Source organism: Thalassophryne amazonica, chromosome 12 (genome assembly GCF_902500255.1).
Source record: "Thalassophryne amazonica chromosome 12, fThaAma1.1, whole genome shotgun sequence".
Classification (NCBI taxonomy): Eukaryota; Metazoa; Chordata; class Actinopteri; order Batrachoidiformes; family Batrachoididae; genus Thalassophryne; species Thalassophryne amazonica.
Genome location: NC_047114.1, coordinates 94584125 through 94601925, shown reverse-complemented (window position 1 = coordinate 94601925; position 17801 = coordinate 94584125). Strand labels below are relative to the sequence as shown.

The following is a 17801-nucleotide window of genomic DNA, read 5'->3' as shown; positions in this document are numbered from 1 at the left end:
CAACCAAGAAAGAAAACAATATGAAAACATATTTTAATATTATTTCACAACAGCTTTTACAGCTGAATGTGGAATAAGATGGGATTTACATGAGGTGCAGGATTTTTAAGGTTCTTTTAAAAATAAATAAATAATTCCACAATCCTGATATCTTTGGTTAAATACAACAACACGAAAGTATTAAATGCAATGTTACCAATTTATTTTGTAATTTACAACACTACTGTAAACAGATTCTTAGTTGCAATTAAGTCTGTTCTTGCACAGTTCTTCATTACATTCCTGTATCTTTAGCTACACCTACTGGACATATTAATCACTGCAGCCTAAACAGCATGGAATTATTTCTGTAACTGGCATTTTGATTCTGGATTTGACAGGGCACTTAGATAAGGTCATACAATTCCATAAATGTGTGCGGGAGTGGAAGAAAGTGCTCGTGGGCTCCTGTGCCACAGCTGTCTGAAAGAACATTTTCTTTCAACAAATGATGTGAACTTTCAGCTACAGTTTGCCAGAAAGCACCATGGGAGACTCAAGATGAGATTTGATTGTATGAAAATCTTCTCTATATCAAGTAAATAATTTATTTCTGTTCAGAACAATATTTGCAAATTCTTGTCAAGTGTAAATGCGACACAACCCGCAAATAACATTCTTAATTCGTGACCACATCCACCCAGTGCTGCACAACAGCTAAAAGCTACTCTAGAACATGCTTGACATATTGAAAGTGATTTTATTTTATTTTGAAGGTTTGCACCTGTATGCTTATACTTTATTTTTCCAATGTTGCTACCAAAGAAGAACTTTCTGCAAATACATGGGATAAAAACTAATAGTGACACTGGGGGTCACTGCCAGGAAAGAAACCATATTCAATCGTATTGAGGTGTTACAGAACTTAAAAGGTCTGTTTTATCTCCATCTACTGACACAAGTCCTATGTAGGTCCTGAGGTCTACTGATGCTGATCTCCAGATCCCTTGAAATGGATGACAGTCTATGACTCCTCCTGGACGGGTTGTAAGTTCTATGCTGGCCTTGAGGCCCATTGGTGTTTTTGTTTATCTCTGCATACCTTGAAGAGAATCTCACAGCAGCCTTTGATACTGTGGATCACACAGTACTTGTTTCCCGGTTAGAACATTTTACTGGCATTCAAGGTACTGCATTTAAGTGGTTTAGATTGTACGATTTTTTTTTTTTTAAGAAAAAATGTATTACGTATACGTATTTGGCTGAAAGGAGTTTTTACTGGTTTGATTGGCGACCTCTCTTCATTGGCTGCTCCCTTGTGTTGTGGAGTGCCACAGGGTTCTATTCTTGGGCCTATTCTTTTTTCCTTGTACATTTTGCCATTGGGGTCAATAATAACTCATAACAACCTGTCCTTTCATTGTTATGCAGATGATCTGCAAATCTATCTACGTACGACTAATGGGAGTGATGCTTTGTCAACAATATTTTATTGTTTTCGTGATGTAAAGCAGTAGCTGTCCCAAAACGTCCTTTACCCACTGAGACCATTGTGTTCCGGCATACCAAATGCGGTGACACCAAACTTTGATGCTCTCGATAATTATGTAAAACCAGCTGTCAAGAATTTGGGAGTGATATTTGATGGCAGTTTGAGGTTTGATCAATAGATAAACTCTGTTGTCAATGCAAGTTTTTTCCCAGCTTTGTCTTCTGGCTGAAGTAAAGCACTTCCTCAGTAGATGTAATCTTGAGATGGTCATTCATGCTTTCATCAGCTCTAGACTTGATTATTGTCATGCACTTTATTCTGGCATTAATCAGTTGTCTCTTGCATGCCTCCAGTTGGTGCAGAATGCTGCTGCTGTCTTTTAACAAACACTTTTAGACTTGAGCATATTACGCCCGTCCTGTGCTCACTCCACTAACTTCCAGTTCATTTTAGAATTGATTTTAAGATTTTAATGTTTGTTTTTAAAGTTATTTATGGCCATGCACCTCCTTACCTGTCTGAAATTTTAACTCTGGTCAGCTTTATTTTGATGTTCCAAGGTCAAGATGTAAATTCTGGGGTGATCGTGCTTTTGCAGTAGCTGGCCTCAGACTGTGGAAGAAACTACCTCTTGAGTTGCACACTATTCCTCACCGAGTACTTTTTAAATCTAAGTTAAAAAACTTACTTATTTAAGCTGGCTTTTAACACCTAGTTGGGAGGTGACATGTTTTTACTTTGTTGTATGTGTGTTTTATTTTTATGAATCTGTGTTTTTACTGTAAAGCACTTTATAAATGTTGATTGATTGATTGACTGATTGATTGACAGGGCCAGTACCCATTTACAGCTAGGTGGACTAGGACAACGCACATGGCATGTACTCGCCAAGGACATAGAGTGGTAGCGTGACCGGGGAACCAACGCCAGCTCTAGATATTGCTAACTCAACTCCTATCCCATTGAGCTACCTGCTCTGCGATCAACACAGGAGGGGTTTAAACTTCTGGTGGAGATTGTACAGTACATGTAGACAAACCATTGTGATGTCACAAGGAATGTTCTTCATAAGGTGATATCATAAGGAATGTTCTTGAAATATGAAAGGGAGAAAGAGAAAATATTTTGAATTTGAATCTTCAAAATTTTATCAAATGCTCTCTGGCACAAGAAGCATTGCTGAACTAGAGTTTGTAACCTCTGCTCCCTCCTTCACTTATCAGAGGTAGAGACAAGGACACAAACTACTTCAGTACTTATGCCCATTACGTTACAGCCACTGGATAGAGTTGCCCATTAATCCCTCGGCTTCCAGCCTGGGGTCTGAGGCCCCCAAACTTAAGGGGGTGCCAAATTTCGTAGAAGAAGCTGGAGGTTTTGTCAGCTCTGATTTTGCCAAAATTAGAAATGCGTGCGTTAAATAAAGTTTGAACATACTTGACAATGTTGGGAACCACTAAATAACAGCCGGCTGCCTGGTAGGCCTTTATGCGTGTTGAATAATTCCGAATTCAAAATTATTTCCTGTATTAACATTGGCAAGTTATGTTCCTGACATTGTTGTGCAAATGTTTTATCACTTTGAATAAAATGTACACCTAAATGATGAAAATGACAGCCAAGTACAAAATGTGTTCATTGATAAATTAAGCATTTATGTGAAACTAGAGCGGGAAACCACCTGAATTGTAAACTCCGGCAGCGCGGGTAATGTCTGAGAAACGAGCCTACATTTTGGTCAGTCTATGTATGAACACCCACACTATGAATTCCTGCTTTGCACACTAAAGCCACAACAAAGCAGCATCATATTGAGATGCTTTGCACTGTTTTGGTTTTCCGGTTTGCATGTATTTTCTTCTTTTCCTATTATCCATATCATCAAGTATAACAGTGAGGTTATGTTGAAACCTTCTTTTTGTCACTTACATTTTATTCAGCTTCAGCAAAAACAAACAAACAAAAAAAGACAAGACAAGAAACAAATCAATAAGTAGAACGACCTCTGCCACATGGTGAGGAGGCTAGAAAATCTATCTACTGGGCCTCATGTCTCAACGTTGCGTACGGCGATATTTGAGCGTATATGGGGTGTACGCCAAAACGCCTGCGCTATTTGGCATTTATCACTAGCGCTGAAAATATACACCAGGTCGAGAGGTGGTGTAAATTATACGCCAAAATGAACCAGCGCTGGAATCCACATAAAAATGTAAATGATCAACATGATAAACAGTGCCATCATACAAATCAATGCATATGTTAGATAAATAACACTTTCCTGATTATACTACATAATAATCAATACAAATCCCGCTTTTGCGGGATTGTTATGGAGCACGATCCTTGGCTACAGCGCTGACTGCAAAGAAAGCGCTGCTCGCTGTTGTGTGTTGGGGGGGTGTGGCTGGACATTTTGGTGTTCTTTTCTTTTCTTTGCTCTCCAGGTGGTATGCAAACTGATTTATTGTCTGTGGAGAAGGTGCTGGCAGAAGAGTCCTTCACCCTCATCAACATGATGTGCAGCACCTGTGGATGGTGCTCACGTGCAACCTTAAAGACTTTCAGCTGAAGCAGATAATGAGATGGCGTTCTGCATTTAAGTCATGTGTGATTCAAGCAGAATGGCCGGGAATGCGACCTTGTGATGTTCGTTTGTGAGACGCTGAGGACCACGCCTGGGTTTGACACATCGTGCCTGTGAAGGAGGAAGGGTGAGGGACACATGCTGTCAGCACACATCAGAGGTGATTATCTGAATAATTGTTAACAGTAACTTGGTATTTTGTTACGCAGTATATTTGAACTTTGATGAGAGTTGTGCAGCTCGCTTCGCACTGCCGTGGCATGCAGACTGATGATCCTCCACCTGTTGTGAGAAGCTGCTCATTTACATAAAGCTTGAATTCGGACCTGAATGTGTTGCTGATAGTGTGTGCCTTTTGAAGGATATTAGTTGTAGCTGCTGACTTACCTCACCTTTTCTATCCTTCGCAGAGTCGGTTTGTCGTGTCCACCTGGGGGGTGTTTGGCGGTGAACGTGGGTCCAGAAGCGCCGGGCTTCTATCCTTTTGGGCGCTGGAGAGTGTGCCGTCCTTCACTCCGCCAGACCGACGCAGTTTTTGTTTGTACACTTTGTTATGCACTAAAGGGGGAAAATAAATTGTTTTGTTATTGGAACCGCTTTCTGGTTGTTTTAGCACTGGGTTCCGTCAGACGCAGGTCCGCTCCTCAACCCGTGTCGACACATAACAGTAGTTCCCGGCCATTCCATAATGGACCCAGCGGCAGAGGCGGTTCCATTCGCCGAAAGAGTTCAAGAACACTTGGAGAAAATATGGGAGCAATTACAGCATCTCACAAACCAAATTAAACAAACAAATGTCCACGTTACGGAGCTTGCAGCGCAAGCCGTTCCGCTTCCTGCTGCTCCAGCTGCGGCACCATCGATACCGGTGCAGATAACTCCGTCACCCAGAGATTCGGCTTCCGAATTGATTATTTGTCGTCCGGAGCCTTATGCGGGAAACGTTGAAGCTTGTGCTCCGTTTTTGATGCAATGTTCTCTGGTTTTTGCTCATACCGTTGCCCAGCGGTTGCTGAATCTCAGGCAGGGGAGGCGGAGTGCGGCGGATTATTCTGTGGATTTCCGAATTTTTCCTGCTCAGTCCGGTTGGAATGCCGCAGCATTAAGTGGAGTGTTTGTGGTTGGTTTAAATGATCCATTAAAAGATGAGCTAGTAGTCCGTGACGAGCCAAATGATTTAGATGAGCTAATATCGTTGGTGATTCGTCTAGATGATCGGATGAAGGAGCGTGGACGCGAGAGAGGGCGGCCATCAGAATGGGTTTTTTTTGTCTCGGGGCGTTCCCCGACACAGATCTGGGCTGCCTCTTCTTCACCCCACTGAGACTCCTCCGACGGGACCTCTGGCTCCTCTTGCAGATGAGCCCATGCAGCTCGGACGAGCTGAAGCCGCTATATTGCTCCGTCATAGAAGCGTCAAGAAAAATAGTGGTGACGTCTCTCCAGGTGTTCTGGGACAGGCGAAATAATACACAAAAAAAAAAAAAAAAAAAAAAGAAAATTTTGTTTGGGCTAGTGTTTTTTTTTTTTCTTTCTAAAAGGGGTTATAAATTGTTTGGGGATTCAGAGGCGGTTCTGGTGGAGTGAACAACAGGCGGTTCGAAGCCCGTCTGAACTCAGTTAATCATTGGTTTTTATTATTTGTATTTAGGTATTTTCTGTTTGGGTCTGGGGTCGTTTTGTTTTGTTGTTTTTTATTTCCCTACTTCCCTAACCCCAACCTCACTCACCCCAAGACCGTTCGTCTTGTGGGTTGTGGGGTGGTGCAGGTTGGTCACGCTGAGCGTTCTCAGAAGACCTCTGCACCTAGGGGGGGGGGGTTGTTAGGGGCGTTTTCTCTGGTTTGGTTAGGGCCCGGTTCCACTCCAGCCTCGGTGGGCCTTTGTACCGTTCGTTATTGGTGTTGCCGGGGTGTGGTGCAGCGGGAACATACCTCAGTCGGAGGGGTGGGCCGATCTGTTGCCGTTCGCCATTTCGGTAGTTCCACCCCTCCCGATAGGCTGGGGTATGGTCGAGTTGGGGCACTGGACGTATTTCCGGTTTTCCGCTGCTCCTTGGGGTTGGGGCCGGGTTAGTTTTTCCTGTTCCCTTCCCCGGCTTGATGTTTTGTGCCGTTCGCCAAAATGAGCCGCCAAAAGGCTCTGGGAGGGATCTGGGGTCTTTCGGGGTGCTGGGGAAGGTAACAGGGTTTATCGGTTGTTTTATTTGCCCCCGGGGTTGTTTAATGTAGTCCTCCGGGGGTTGGACTTTTGTTTTTTTTTGTTTCCTTCCAGGTTCCACCTCCAGGGTTGATGGGACGGTCCTCTGGGGGGGAATTGGCTTGTGGGGCCGACTAGCCAAGTGTGGCCGGGTCTGGGGTTCCTGGGTTGTGGGGAGTGTGCCTCCTGGGGTTTGATGGTACGGTCCTCTGGGGGGCGCCGTTGCTCCATGTGTACCTGGGGATCTCTGTGGGATTCCGGCTTTGGCTATTCCTCCTGGAACCGGCGGTAAAGGCCTTCTGGGAGGGTGGTGGGCTCTGCAAGTCGTTCTGGGGGGGTTGTTTGTTATTTTTCTTTCATGCATTTATGTTTGTATTGTGTTTGTGGGGCTGTGTTGGGGTTTTGCATTTGGGAGTTTTTCTTTTCTTCCTGGGGTTGGATGGGACGGTCCCCTGGGGAGGTTTTGGGTGGGTTTTATGTTTTTCTTGTATGTTGGGTTGTACTAGGGACTGTTTTGGGGTTTTTGTTGATGCCAGCCGGCCTTCCAGCTGCGGTGCCCTGTCCTGCTGTCTGTGGTGGACCTTGGGAGCGTTACGCTGTCTGCTTCCTGACGAGGACCCCGGAGGGAGGTGCTGTTCTCGGACCTGGTTTGTTCGGTCGCCGGGAGGCTTCCCGTTAAAGGGGGGGTACTGTTGTGTGTTTGGGGGGTGTGGCTGGACATTTTGGTGTTCTTTTCTTTTCTTTGCTCTCCAGGTGGTATGCAAACTGATTTATTGTCTGTGGAGAAGGTGCTGGCAGAAGAGTCCTTCACCCTCATCAACATGATGTGCAGCACCTGTGGATGGTGCTCACGTGCAACCTTAAAGACTTTCAGCTGAAGCAGATAATGAGATGGCGTTCTGCATTTAAGTCATGTGTGATTCAAGCAGAATGGCCGGGAATGCGACCTTGTGATGTTCGTTTGTGAGACGCTGAGGACCGCGCCTGGGTTTGACACATCGTGCCTGTGAAGGAGGAAGGGTGAGGGACACATGCTGTCAGCACACATCAGAGGTGATTGATTATCTGAATAATTGTTAACAGTAACTTGGTATTTTGTTACGCAGTATATTTGAACTTTGATGAGAGTTGTGCAGCTCGCTTCTCACTGCCGTGGCATGCAGACTGATGATCCTCCACCTGTTGTGAGAAGCTGCTCATTTACATAAAGCTTGAATTCTGACCTGAATGTGTTGCTGATAGTGTGTGCCTTTTGAAGGATATTAGTTGTAGCTGCTGACTTACCTCACCTTTTCTATCCTTCGCAGAGTCGGTTTGTCGTGTCCACCTGGGGGGTGTTTGGCGGTGAACGTGGGTCCAGAAGCGCCGGGCTTCGATCCTTTTGGGAGCTGGAGAGCGTGCCGTCCTTCACTCCGCCAGACCGACGCAGTTTTTGTTTGTACACTTTGTTATGCACTAAAGGGGGAAAATAAATTGTTTTGTTATTGGAACCGCTTTCTGGTTGTTTTAGCGCTGGGTTCCGTCAGACGCAGGTCCGCTCCTCAACCCGCGTCGACACATAACACTCGCCTTTTTCTCCAGACTTCGAGCCTGGTGCCAGAGCAGCGCTGAGCTTAACTTCATGTGGTGTGATCATTTTAGACAATGAAATTGATAATAACAACTGTAGTGTTGTCATTCCCTTAATTCGCCCGTGCTGCAACCAGGTTTTGTCATCTCCATTCGGTTGTCACAATAAAATAAATACAGAAATACATTTAAAAAACAAAGAAATCTGACAGATTAGGCGTGTCTTATTAACTGAGCGAGCAAATATCCACATGTCAAGAATTACTGACATGTGAAAAGTGAATACAGTGGTCCCTCGCTATAACGCCATTCACCTGTCGTGGCCTCGGAGTCTCGTGGAGTATTTAGTCCAATTTTGCATGCCTTTTTTTTTTTTACAGTGTTCTGTGTATCTGTTTATAAGAATCTTGTTGCCCAGAAGAGAACTACTCATAACTGTGTTTGTCACTCGGAAACAGACACCTGCAGCCAGGTGTGAGTGGGAAAAGGCGCAGCGTCAGGACGAAGAGGCACGATCTGTGAAATACTGGTGAGTCACTATTAGTCATGTTAGTTCTAAATGCCATCATAATTATTTATAGGAAAACGTTCTATTTTTATTTCTCAAACAAATGTTTGGGCCTGAAAACAGTCTGGTATTATTCTCCTACTAAGGTTTGAACTTTGAGAGTGTTTACACATGAGAGAAAAGTGAGAAAATGTTCATGCCTGATTGAGAAAGTGTATAAACTGTGTAGTGAAGGGTTTTACAGCCTTAAAACGTCTATAATAATTGTAAAAAATAACGCTGACTACATCGCGGTTTCGCGTATTTCGGGCTATTTTTTAGAATGTAACTCCAGCGATTAATGAGAGACCACTGTAACACTTTATTGATTATATACTACAAAACAATTGATACGACGGCCGCTTTTGACGCTCTATTGGCACGCGTCGTGATTGGTGGAGTTCTTTTTCATTGCCGTCTTCCCGGCTTCCATGTCGTAAAATGAGGGTGTGTCTGAAGCTGAGCCTGAATATTTATGGGCGTGTTTATTATAATTACGATCGTTTCCACCCGCCGCATTTATCAAGATCACGTCAGGCGTACGCCAGAAATGGGCAGGTGCGCACTGCTTGATACATGTCACGGTGACTTTGGTGTATTTCAAGTTTACGCCGTAAATGTACGCCACAAGTGGGCAACATTGATACATGAGGCCCATTGTGAGGGAACATCAGCTATAACATTTTGGTCAAATGGTGCGTTTCTCTGGACAGTCTTCTCTGTAGACACATGACCCAGCATGCAGGTTCCTCAGTGTTGATGATGATCCCAACAACTGGAAAAGGCCAAGGGGACACCCATATTTAACTTAGCTGCAGCCGATAGCCCCACCCCCTCCCCCGTGTGTGTGTCTGTGTGTGATATAGAATAGCAGAGAAGGTAAAAATAAAATGGATAACTAAACATGGATTAGCATAAATAAAAAAAATTATTTAAAGTAATTAATTAAAATGCAAATAAACTTATTAAAATAAATAATAGTATCTGTTGAAACAAACAAACAATAAATAACTAAATAAATACATTTAATAATTGATGAAAAATATAGGGAGTACTTTTTTAAACTTCTTGCTTTCAATAAAATAAAGCTAGATCTACTTCATGATTAATTCATCCTTAAAAAAAAAATAAAATCATAACGTCATTGTTATGACATTTTTCTGATAGCTGATCTGATACGTATTTTTTATTAAGTCGTTACTCTTTTTGCTTTAATTTTTTCATCTGGGCTGAAAAGATTCCCACTCCTGTGCGTGCGCAGCGCTCCTTTTGTTGACTACAATTCCCAGAATTCCTCAGTGGGAGCTGATACAGGGCCGCTCGCACGGAGCTGCGGTCTGCAACGATTTTTGACACTCAAATAGCTTGTTAAGAATTTCTAAACTATACGAGAATCTTCAGCGTAATCAATCTCTTTCTTCGCCATGGGTAAGGGAATTAATAAGGTAGGATGATATTTTTTCACCATGGGCACGAGCTTTGACCTGAAATCCACACGGTGGGTTTGATAAAAAGTTGCCTCCTCGTTTGTTTAATTAGTGATCTAATGATTGGTATTTAACAGATGGACATTGGCAGTGTTACCTGATTGGTGTCTAATCACCGGATGTGAGGTCATTGCTCCGTATGATCAGCTTTGTCAAGGATGCTTTGGTCATGTCTGCTTCACTTGTGTCCTTCTGATAAGTCATTCCTCACCTCTACCTGGGAAATATTAAAGGTGTGTTTATGTTGATTGTCTTTCTCTCTCTATATTTTTTCTCCAGCTGTCTAAAATCTAATTGCACATGCTTATAATCGTTTATGTTTTTGTTTTTTTTTGGGGGGGGGCAGATGCAACAGTTCAGGAGCAGCTGGAAAGAAATAACATCACATCCTGTCCATTTACGAGAACCCAGCTCCCGTCTTCCAGGTCTCATTCTTTCAGATTACTGAGGGTGCACAGTCGGAACAGGCGCAATCCAGCCGAACATATGCGTGATATGCTGGAGCTCGTCTGACGAACCAGTCTGTCTGGTAGTTCTGCAGTTATACTGTTTGCTGGCTGCAGAAAGCCAGGCTGCATCCTGAACAAACAGGTGCACGTTCCTGAATAGGTGTGCAGAGAGCAGCCTCGTTTCATTTAAAAAAGGAAAGGAATCAGGTGACATACCTGCCATAATACTACGCACCATAATATGAATTGAAAAGTAAGTATATGTATGTCTGTAATGGTGTTTTTGACTGTGTGACTTCATCACATGACTTCATTCATACTATAAGTCCCTTCGGCTGCTCCCTTGTTTGCACTCGGGGTTGCCATAGCAAATCCAAGGTGGGTCTCCATGTTGATTTGGCACACCAGATGCCCTTTCTGACACAACTCCACATTACATGGAGAAATATGGCAGGGGTGGGATTTGAACCGGGAACCTTCTGCATTGAAACCAAGCGCACTAACATTTGGCCACCATCCCTGCATGGTAGCAGGAGGTGGTAAAACCACAAGTCAGAATTTCAATACATCCACTTGGGAAATGATTCACAATATTAATACCAGCATTTTGGCATCAAAATGAATCCTATATCTTGAAAATAACCCCCACCGCTTGAATGTACCAAAGTATGGTCTGTTTTCAATTATCTGGCTATTCCGCTATGTGTAAAGTTTGTCCATGCTCTTCAAAAACTTTATAAACACAATTCTTTCACAAAGGTTTTATTTCAGTCACACTGTGTGAATAACAGAACTTAGGAGGAGGCCATGCTCTTCAAAAACTTTAAAAACATAAACCATTGTCAAAGGTTTTATCAAATTCTTTAGCCTGAGATCTTGTTTTTGGCTTGGCCATGACACTTGATTTACTACAACTTGCTATGCTGTGACTTGATCATTGCATGATCACTGTAATAATATCAGTACTTATGTAGTTTTTGTGACTTCTCTAAAACAAGTACTACCAAGTCAGGAGCATTATATATCGTAAACTTGAATGTTGTGTTCAACGCAGGCTTTATCAAAACTAATCATGAAGTCAAAACAGTTACATTCTAATATTTTGAAAGATGTTAGAATTACAGTATATATTGCAGTTTTCTTTTTTGCATGGGGTGGGGTTTTTTGTCATGGCAGACACCCACTTCCTATATGAAATATCTCCCAAATTACACAATGCACAATCTCTGAAGTGGATGTAAGCATATTTGAAAAAAATATATATTTTCTACCATTACCACCTCCTGCTATGCATGGAGTCATTCATACTAATCAATCAAAAATGTTTTGTTGATCAATATACAAGGTCTGTGAGAAAAGTAACGGACCTTATTATTTTTTTCAAAAACTATATGGATTTGAATCACATGTGATTACATCAGACATGCTTGAACCCTCGTGGGCATGCGAGAGTTTTTTCACGCCTGTCGGTTACGTCATTCGCCTGTGGGCAGTCTTTGAGTGAGGAGTGGCCCACCCTCTCATCGATTTTTTTTTTCATTGTTTAGGCATGGCTCAGAGACTGCTGCTTTGTTTGATAAAAATTTTTTCAAAACCCGTAAGGCACAACTGAGTGGACACCATTCGATAAATTCAGCTGGTTTTTGGTGAAAATTTTAACGGCTGATGAGAGATTTTGGAGTTTTACTGTCGCCGTAAGGACGGCCCACAGCGCCTGACGGCGATCTGCGCTCCGAGGCAGCAGCGCCTCGCTGTTTCAAGCTGAAAAGTTCCTAATTTCAGGCTCTGTGGACCCAAGACGTCATGAGATAACAGAGAACTTTCATAAGAATTCAGGAGGAGTTTATCCAGACATTCCACTGTTAAAGGAGATTTTGTAATGAAAGAACGTGTGGGCAGATTCGCATGTCGGCCGGACCCGACCACGGGGGGTCGCGACAGGAAAAACACCTCCGTTGGAAACCTTAACGGACAAGTTGGAACATGCCCGGCTGTTAAACAATTTCTCAGATACTCACTTGTTGAAAGCCATCAAAAGCCGCCTGAATTTTACAAATGGTTTTCAACGCGGAGGTGTTTTTCATGTCGCGGCACAGACGGATTTGCCACGTCGTCACGGATCCGACTCTGCAAATTCATCCGCACGTTCTTTCATTACAAAATCTCCTTTAACAGTGGAATGTCCGGGTAAACTCCTGATGCTGGCTTCTTCTGAAACTCCTCTGTTCTCTGACGACGTCCTGGGTGAACAGAGCTTTAAATTAGGATGTTTTCATCTCGAAACAGCCAGACGGACGCCACCTCAGACCGCGCCGCTCCGATCCGCTTTGTGGGCTGTCCTTAAAGCGAAAGAAACTCCACAATCTCTCATCAGCCGTTAAACTTTACACCGAAAACCAGCTGAATTTCTCGAATAGTGTCCACACAGATATTCCTCACCGGTCCTGAAAAAATTTGATAAAGCAAAGCGCGCCGTCTCCCTGCAGCGTATCAGACAAAGAGATTCCGACGGGAGGGGGAGTCCACACCTCACTCAAAGCCTGCCCACAGGCAAATGACGTCACCGACAGGCATGACAAAACTCATGCATGCGCACGAGGGTTCAAGCTTATCTGACCTAAAAACATATGAATCAAATCCATTTATTTTTTGAAAAAAATAAAAAGGACCGCTTTTTTTTTAATCACAGACCTCGTATTCTTTAGATTATCCATCTCTGTCTCTTGGGTGTTGAGAAATACAAAAAAGTGTTTTCAGGCCATATTTTCTTTGACGTTTGACCTGACTACTCCAAAATCTAATCACCTCTAGATCTCTATCCAAGCAATAATCCCACAAAGTTTGAAGGAATTCAGTACGTCCATTATTTTTAACGTAATGTCATAAGAAAATTGTGTCAGTCAGCAGACATTTTGGTGAGTATGCAGAGGTCACTGCTTGTGTGGGTTTTTGCGTTGGTTTGTGTTGCTTCAGCCACTGCAGACTGTAATTTTACTTTATTATTAGGAAGAGTTTTTAAAAAAAAAAATAATACAATAATAATCCCCCTGTTCCTCCGTGGGAACGCCTCGGTGTTCCCCCGCAGGAGCTGGGGGGAGGTGTGTGTGGATTGGCAGGTCTGGGCGGCTTTGCTTGAGTTGCTGCCCCCGCAACCCGACCTTGGATGAAGCGGAAGAAAATGGATGGATGGACAATAATGGCATTGGTAAGTGCAAGAACACACCTCTGAAATATGTTGCAAACAGTTTAAACTGCAGCATAGAGTGATCATGACAAATATAGTTATCATGTGTTTGCCAGAAATGAACACGTGTGTTAATGTGCAATAACACTGCTCATGTTACCGTCAGAGTTGTGAAATGCATTGTGGTGATACCATTTCCCTCCTTCAGGGGATGACCTGCCTCTGTATTTCTGCAGCAGACCTGCCTACACAAAACCTGTAAGGACCAAAAATGTGCAGCAGAGAGAGAGAACCGAACCCGTGTGGGCGTACAAGCTTCTTTTTCTCCAAGCTGATGTGTAAATGATGTTTTCATCGGCTCACAGCCTTTAAAGATGTGCTTTTCTTCTGCTTCATATCTGAAGGCGTGTTTCATTTTGTCATATTTCCACATACTGTCGCTTTGCTGAAGAACTTTTTCTTTTTCACAGTCCTCTGTAGAAGGGGCAGGCGGTGTCTTCACACTTAATTCAAATCTGAGTTTGTTTCAGTCGCAAATGGACAAATCATAACCCAGTATGTAAATTAACGCGAAGCTGCCAACTCGGATGAATGGGATAGTGGGCGGGGCTGAAGGTGTGATTAATTAGCATGCAAATAAGATTGGCCGTGGCATACAGGTGATGGTCTAGTGGTTAAGGTGTTGGGCTTGAGACCAGAAGATCCTCGGTTCAAATTCCAGCCTGACTGGAAAATCACTAAGGGCCCTTGGGCAAGGTCTTTAATCCCCTATTGCTCCCAGTGTGTAGTGAGTACCTTGTATGGCAGCACCCTGACATTGGGGTGAATGTGAGGCATAATTGTAAAGCACTGATGTAGATGGAAAAGCACTATATAAATGCAGCCCATTTACCATTTAACCACCCCTGCATTACAGATATCTGTAATAAAATGCTAAAAAAAAAAAAAAAAAAAATGCAGCGACAACACCCCAGCTGTCAGTCAAAGTGGCCACGCCCTCAGCTTTAAGTGCAAAGATAACTGTTGCCCCCCACCAAAAAAAAAAAACATGTTGGCACCCATGACCAGTATCTACAGTCTTTTTCAAACAGTTCATTCTGAGTAATATGGAGGTGGTGGGCAAGCGGTAAAAGCTGCTTGTTTCCAGAGCGGAAGGTTCCCGGCTCATTCTCCGTGTAATGTGGAGTTGCATCAGGAAGAGCATCCGGTGTTAAACTAGTGCCAAATCAACATGCAGATCTGCTGTGGTGACCCCGAGTGAAAAGGAGGGACTTAGGATTCTCTGATGAATATCGCTGCATTTATTTTTATGTCCGCCAAGGACATAATACAATCATCGGTGTTTATTTGTCTGTCTGTCAGCAGGATTACGTCGAAACTACTGCACGGATTTTGACAAAATTTTCACCACAGATATTAGGCCATGGAAGACTCCATTAAATTTTGGAGGTGATCCGGATCCAGTGACACCGACTGAATGGTCCCCCCTGAAAATCAGTCCGCCCTTCCTTCATTGCGCCTGCATCATTAGCCGCGGTTCTCTGATTATCACCTCATTTCTGCTTCAAACTGCCTCCATTCATCATCTAACTCAGCGACAGATATCTGAAGCTTTTGTACAACAATCATTTCCACATAAATTCAGCATTATTTCATCCTAAAAGATGGATGAAGCGATCAGAGCGCCGAGGCTACATGAGCTGCTAGCTGATCTGTTCACTGTGCGTCGGTCACAGAGTTTCACCTCATTTCTGCTTAAAACGGCTTCATTTTTGCTTAAAACTGACTTTAGAATGATTTAAGAGGTTTTACTTTGTCACCTGATGGTTAATAATCGATTGCATTGGGGGAAGAGACTGTGACTCAGATGAACTGCTGTGGTCCCAATGATGCATGCACAGTGAATGCAGGCAGACCAATTTTTAGGGGGGGACCGTTCGGTCTGCGACACCGGATTGGCAGACGCCAGTAATTTTGGATTGCTCGTTTTTATCTTTTTGCATTATGCATTCTAACCAATGGGCATTTCTGCTCATACTTTAAAGTATGAGTATCTCCATGTAGTAGTATCTCCATGTATCTCCATGTTCGATGGCTGTTGCAAACATAGGATTTATTCTATATATGACCCCCCCCCCCCCCATATGAAATTGATCAACACATACATACATATATGCACATTTGTATTGCTTTTATGTAGTTTATTTTATCCTTCTGTCAGTAAAAAGTACAAAGTACTTTAAGGCAAATGCAGAACGATTCTGTGGCCAAACTCATATTTCAAAGTGTCGTCTTTTAACAGGAAGGAAGTCTCGTAGCTGTTTTGCAGTTGTAGCACGATGGTCGGCGGTGAGCCTCTATTTTTACACACCCTCATCTTTCACTCGCTTACCACACTGTTTGTCTCAAACCCGAGACAGTATACACTTCTCGGGTATCTTTCCAGGACAAGCAATTATTATGTCTGACAAGCGCATGTGTCCTACGCACGTATGTGCAACATGCTCGTTAAACTCCCGCCTGTAAAACTCATGTGAGGGCTGCAGCAGTCATTCAAAATAAATAATTGGGGCATTTTCAAGGAAACAGACGGAAGCTGATGCAGGGGGACTTTTGAGTGTCAGTCAGTGAAGTCAGAATATCTGCATGTCATCTCGGTTCTTATTATATAGTTTTCAGTGTGTGTTCTCATAATGGCTTCATGTGGTCACGACCTTTTACAGCGAGCTTTTTATTCTCCACAGGACTCAGAACTTTAAACAGAGCATCATGTTCATGCACGAGTCCCGTCTGAAGGGGGAAGAATGCCTTGTGCATTGGTGAGAAACACGCACAAAATGCACGTTCACATTCACACCCGGCGCTCGAGTCAAGATGCTGCTTGAAGGGGTCGTGTTTTACAGCTTTACATCAACATGACATGGGCGGCAGGTCAATTAAAGCAGACCCCCAAAACACACACACAAACACCCCCCCATCCCACTCAGAGACACTAAGGTACCACTAAGGCGGGGCAGGGGGGGGAATCAGATCTGTAAGGTACAACTTGTTTTTGTGTCTGTTCCTTTGAATGGAATGATTGTTTTTTAATGATTTATTTGGCAATGCATACTGTTATTTCTCCAGTCCTTTATGTATATTGCCCCTCAAAGTACAAACTTGAACTATTCTGCACTTGGAAATTTATTCAAAGTCACAGTGAAAAAATCAGGCCTGGGTTCTGGAGAACTTCTCTCACAGACGAGATCCGCTCTTCCGGAATCCCGAACAATAGACAGAAACAGCTTTTATAAGCTCAACATAGGCGTGACAGAGGTGGACCTTATTTCACAAAATCCTTTCCTTATTGGTCCCCGTGGGCATTCGACGGCGGTCCAACCTCCTGCCCAAGACCTGCGCAATAATGGGACATGTATGATTTATAATGTACTCTGACTCTCTTTGTCCTAAGTGGTAAAAACTGGCTAAATCCAGTTCGACATGCACTTTCCAACAGAGAACAAAGGCAAGTAAGAATAAGAAATAAGAGTGAAAACTACGAATACAATCCTAAGTAAAATAACAACTTTAATACCAAAACAAATTATGGCCCAGTCACACGGCACTTAACGAAGGGCAACGAAGCCCAAACGAAACAAGAAATCTGGACTTTCCTTGACTTTCGTTGGCATCATTTAACCTTTGCTCAGCTTTGTTCCTGCAGCTGGCGCTTTGTCAGAATTTTGAAACCCATCCATCCATCCATTTTCTTCCGCTTTATCCAGAGTTGGGTCACGGGGGCAGCAGCTCAAGCAAAGCCGCCCAGAACTCCCGATCCACACAAGCTCCTCCGGGGGAACCCCAAGGCGTTCCCAAGCCAGCCGAGAGATGTAGTCCCTCCAGTGTGTCCTGGGTCTTCCCCGGGGCCTCCTCCCAATGGGACGTGCCCGGAACACCTCTCCAGCGAGGCATCCAGGGGGCATCCGGAAGAGATGCCCAAGCCACCTCAACTGACTCTTTTCGGATTTTGAAACTGTTTAAAAATTTGAATGTAGAGCAACGAAAACCTCAATTCGTCCGTGTTTTGTTGTCCTTCTTGATGTTTTTTAATCGTTAGTTTAGTTTTTGTAATGTTATTGTTTAGTTTGACTTCGTTCGAGCAGCTGAATGTTTTCACACAGTGCAGAAGCCGGTTTGTGAGCACTGCTGCTGATGCTGTGTTCATGTGCCGTCGGAAATTACAGGGTAAACTCAGCCTGCTTACTTGGATTTTTTTTTATCTGGGTGGGGTTCAGCTTCAATGGGCTCAGGCACCTTATATAGGGAAGGA

At 43.4% G+C, this 17801-nt stretch overlaps 1 long non-coding RNA gene across 1 annotated transcript; it reads left to right on the top strand.

Annotated features, from left to right (window-relative positions):
- The first annotated feature begins 9899 nt into the window (after positions 1 to 9899).
- On the top strand, positions 9900 to 13738 carry LOC117522486. The gene is made up of 3 exons (XR_004564225.1): positions 9900 to 10092; positions 10206 to 10284; positions 13701 to 13738. It is a non-coding gene; the product is annotated as an uncharacterized LOC117522486 (long non-coding RNA).
- The last annotated feature ends 4063 nt before the right edge of the window (positions 13739 to 17801 follow it).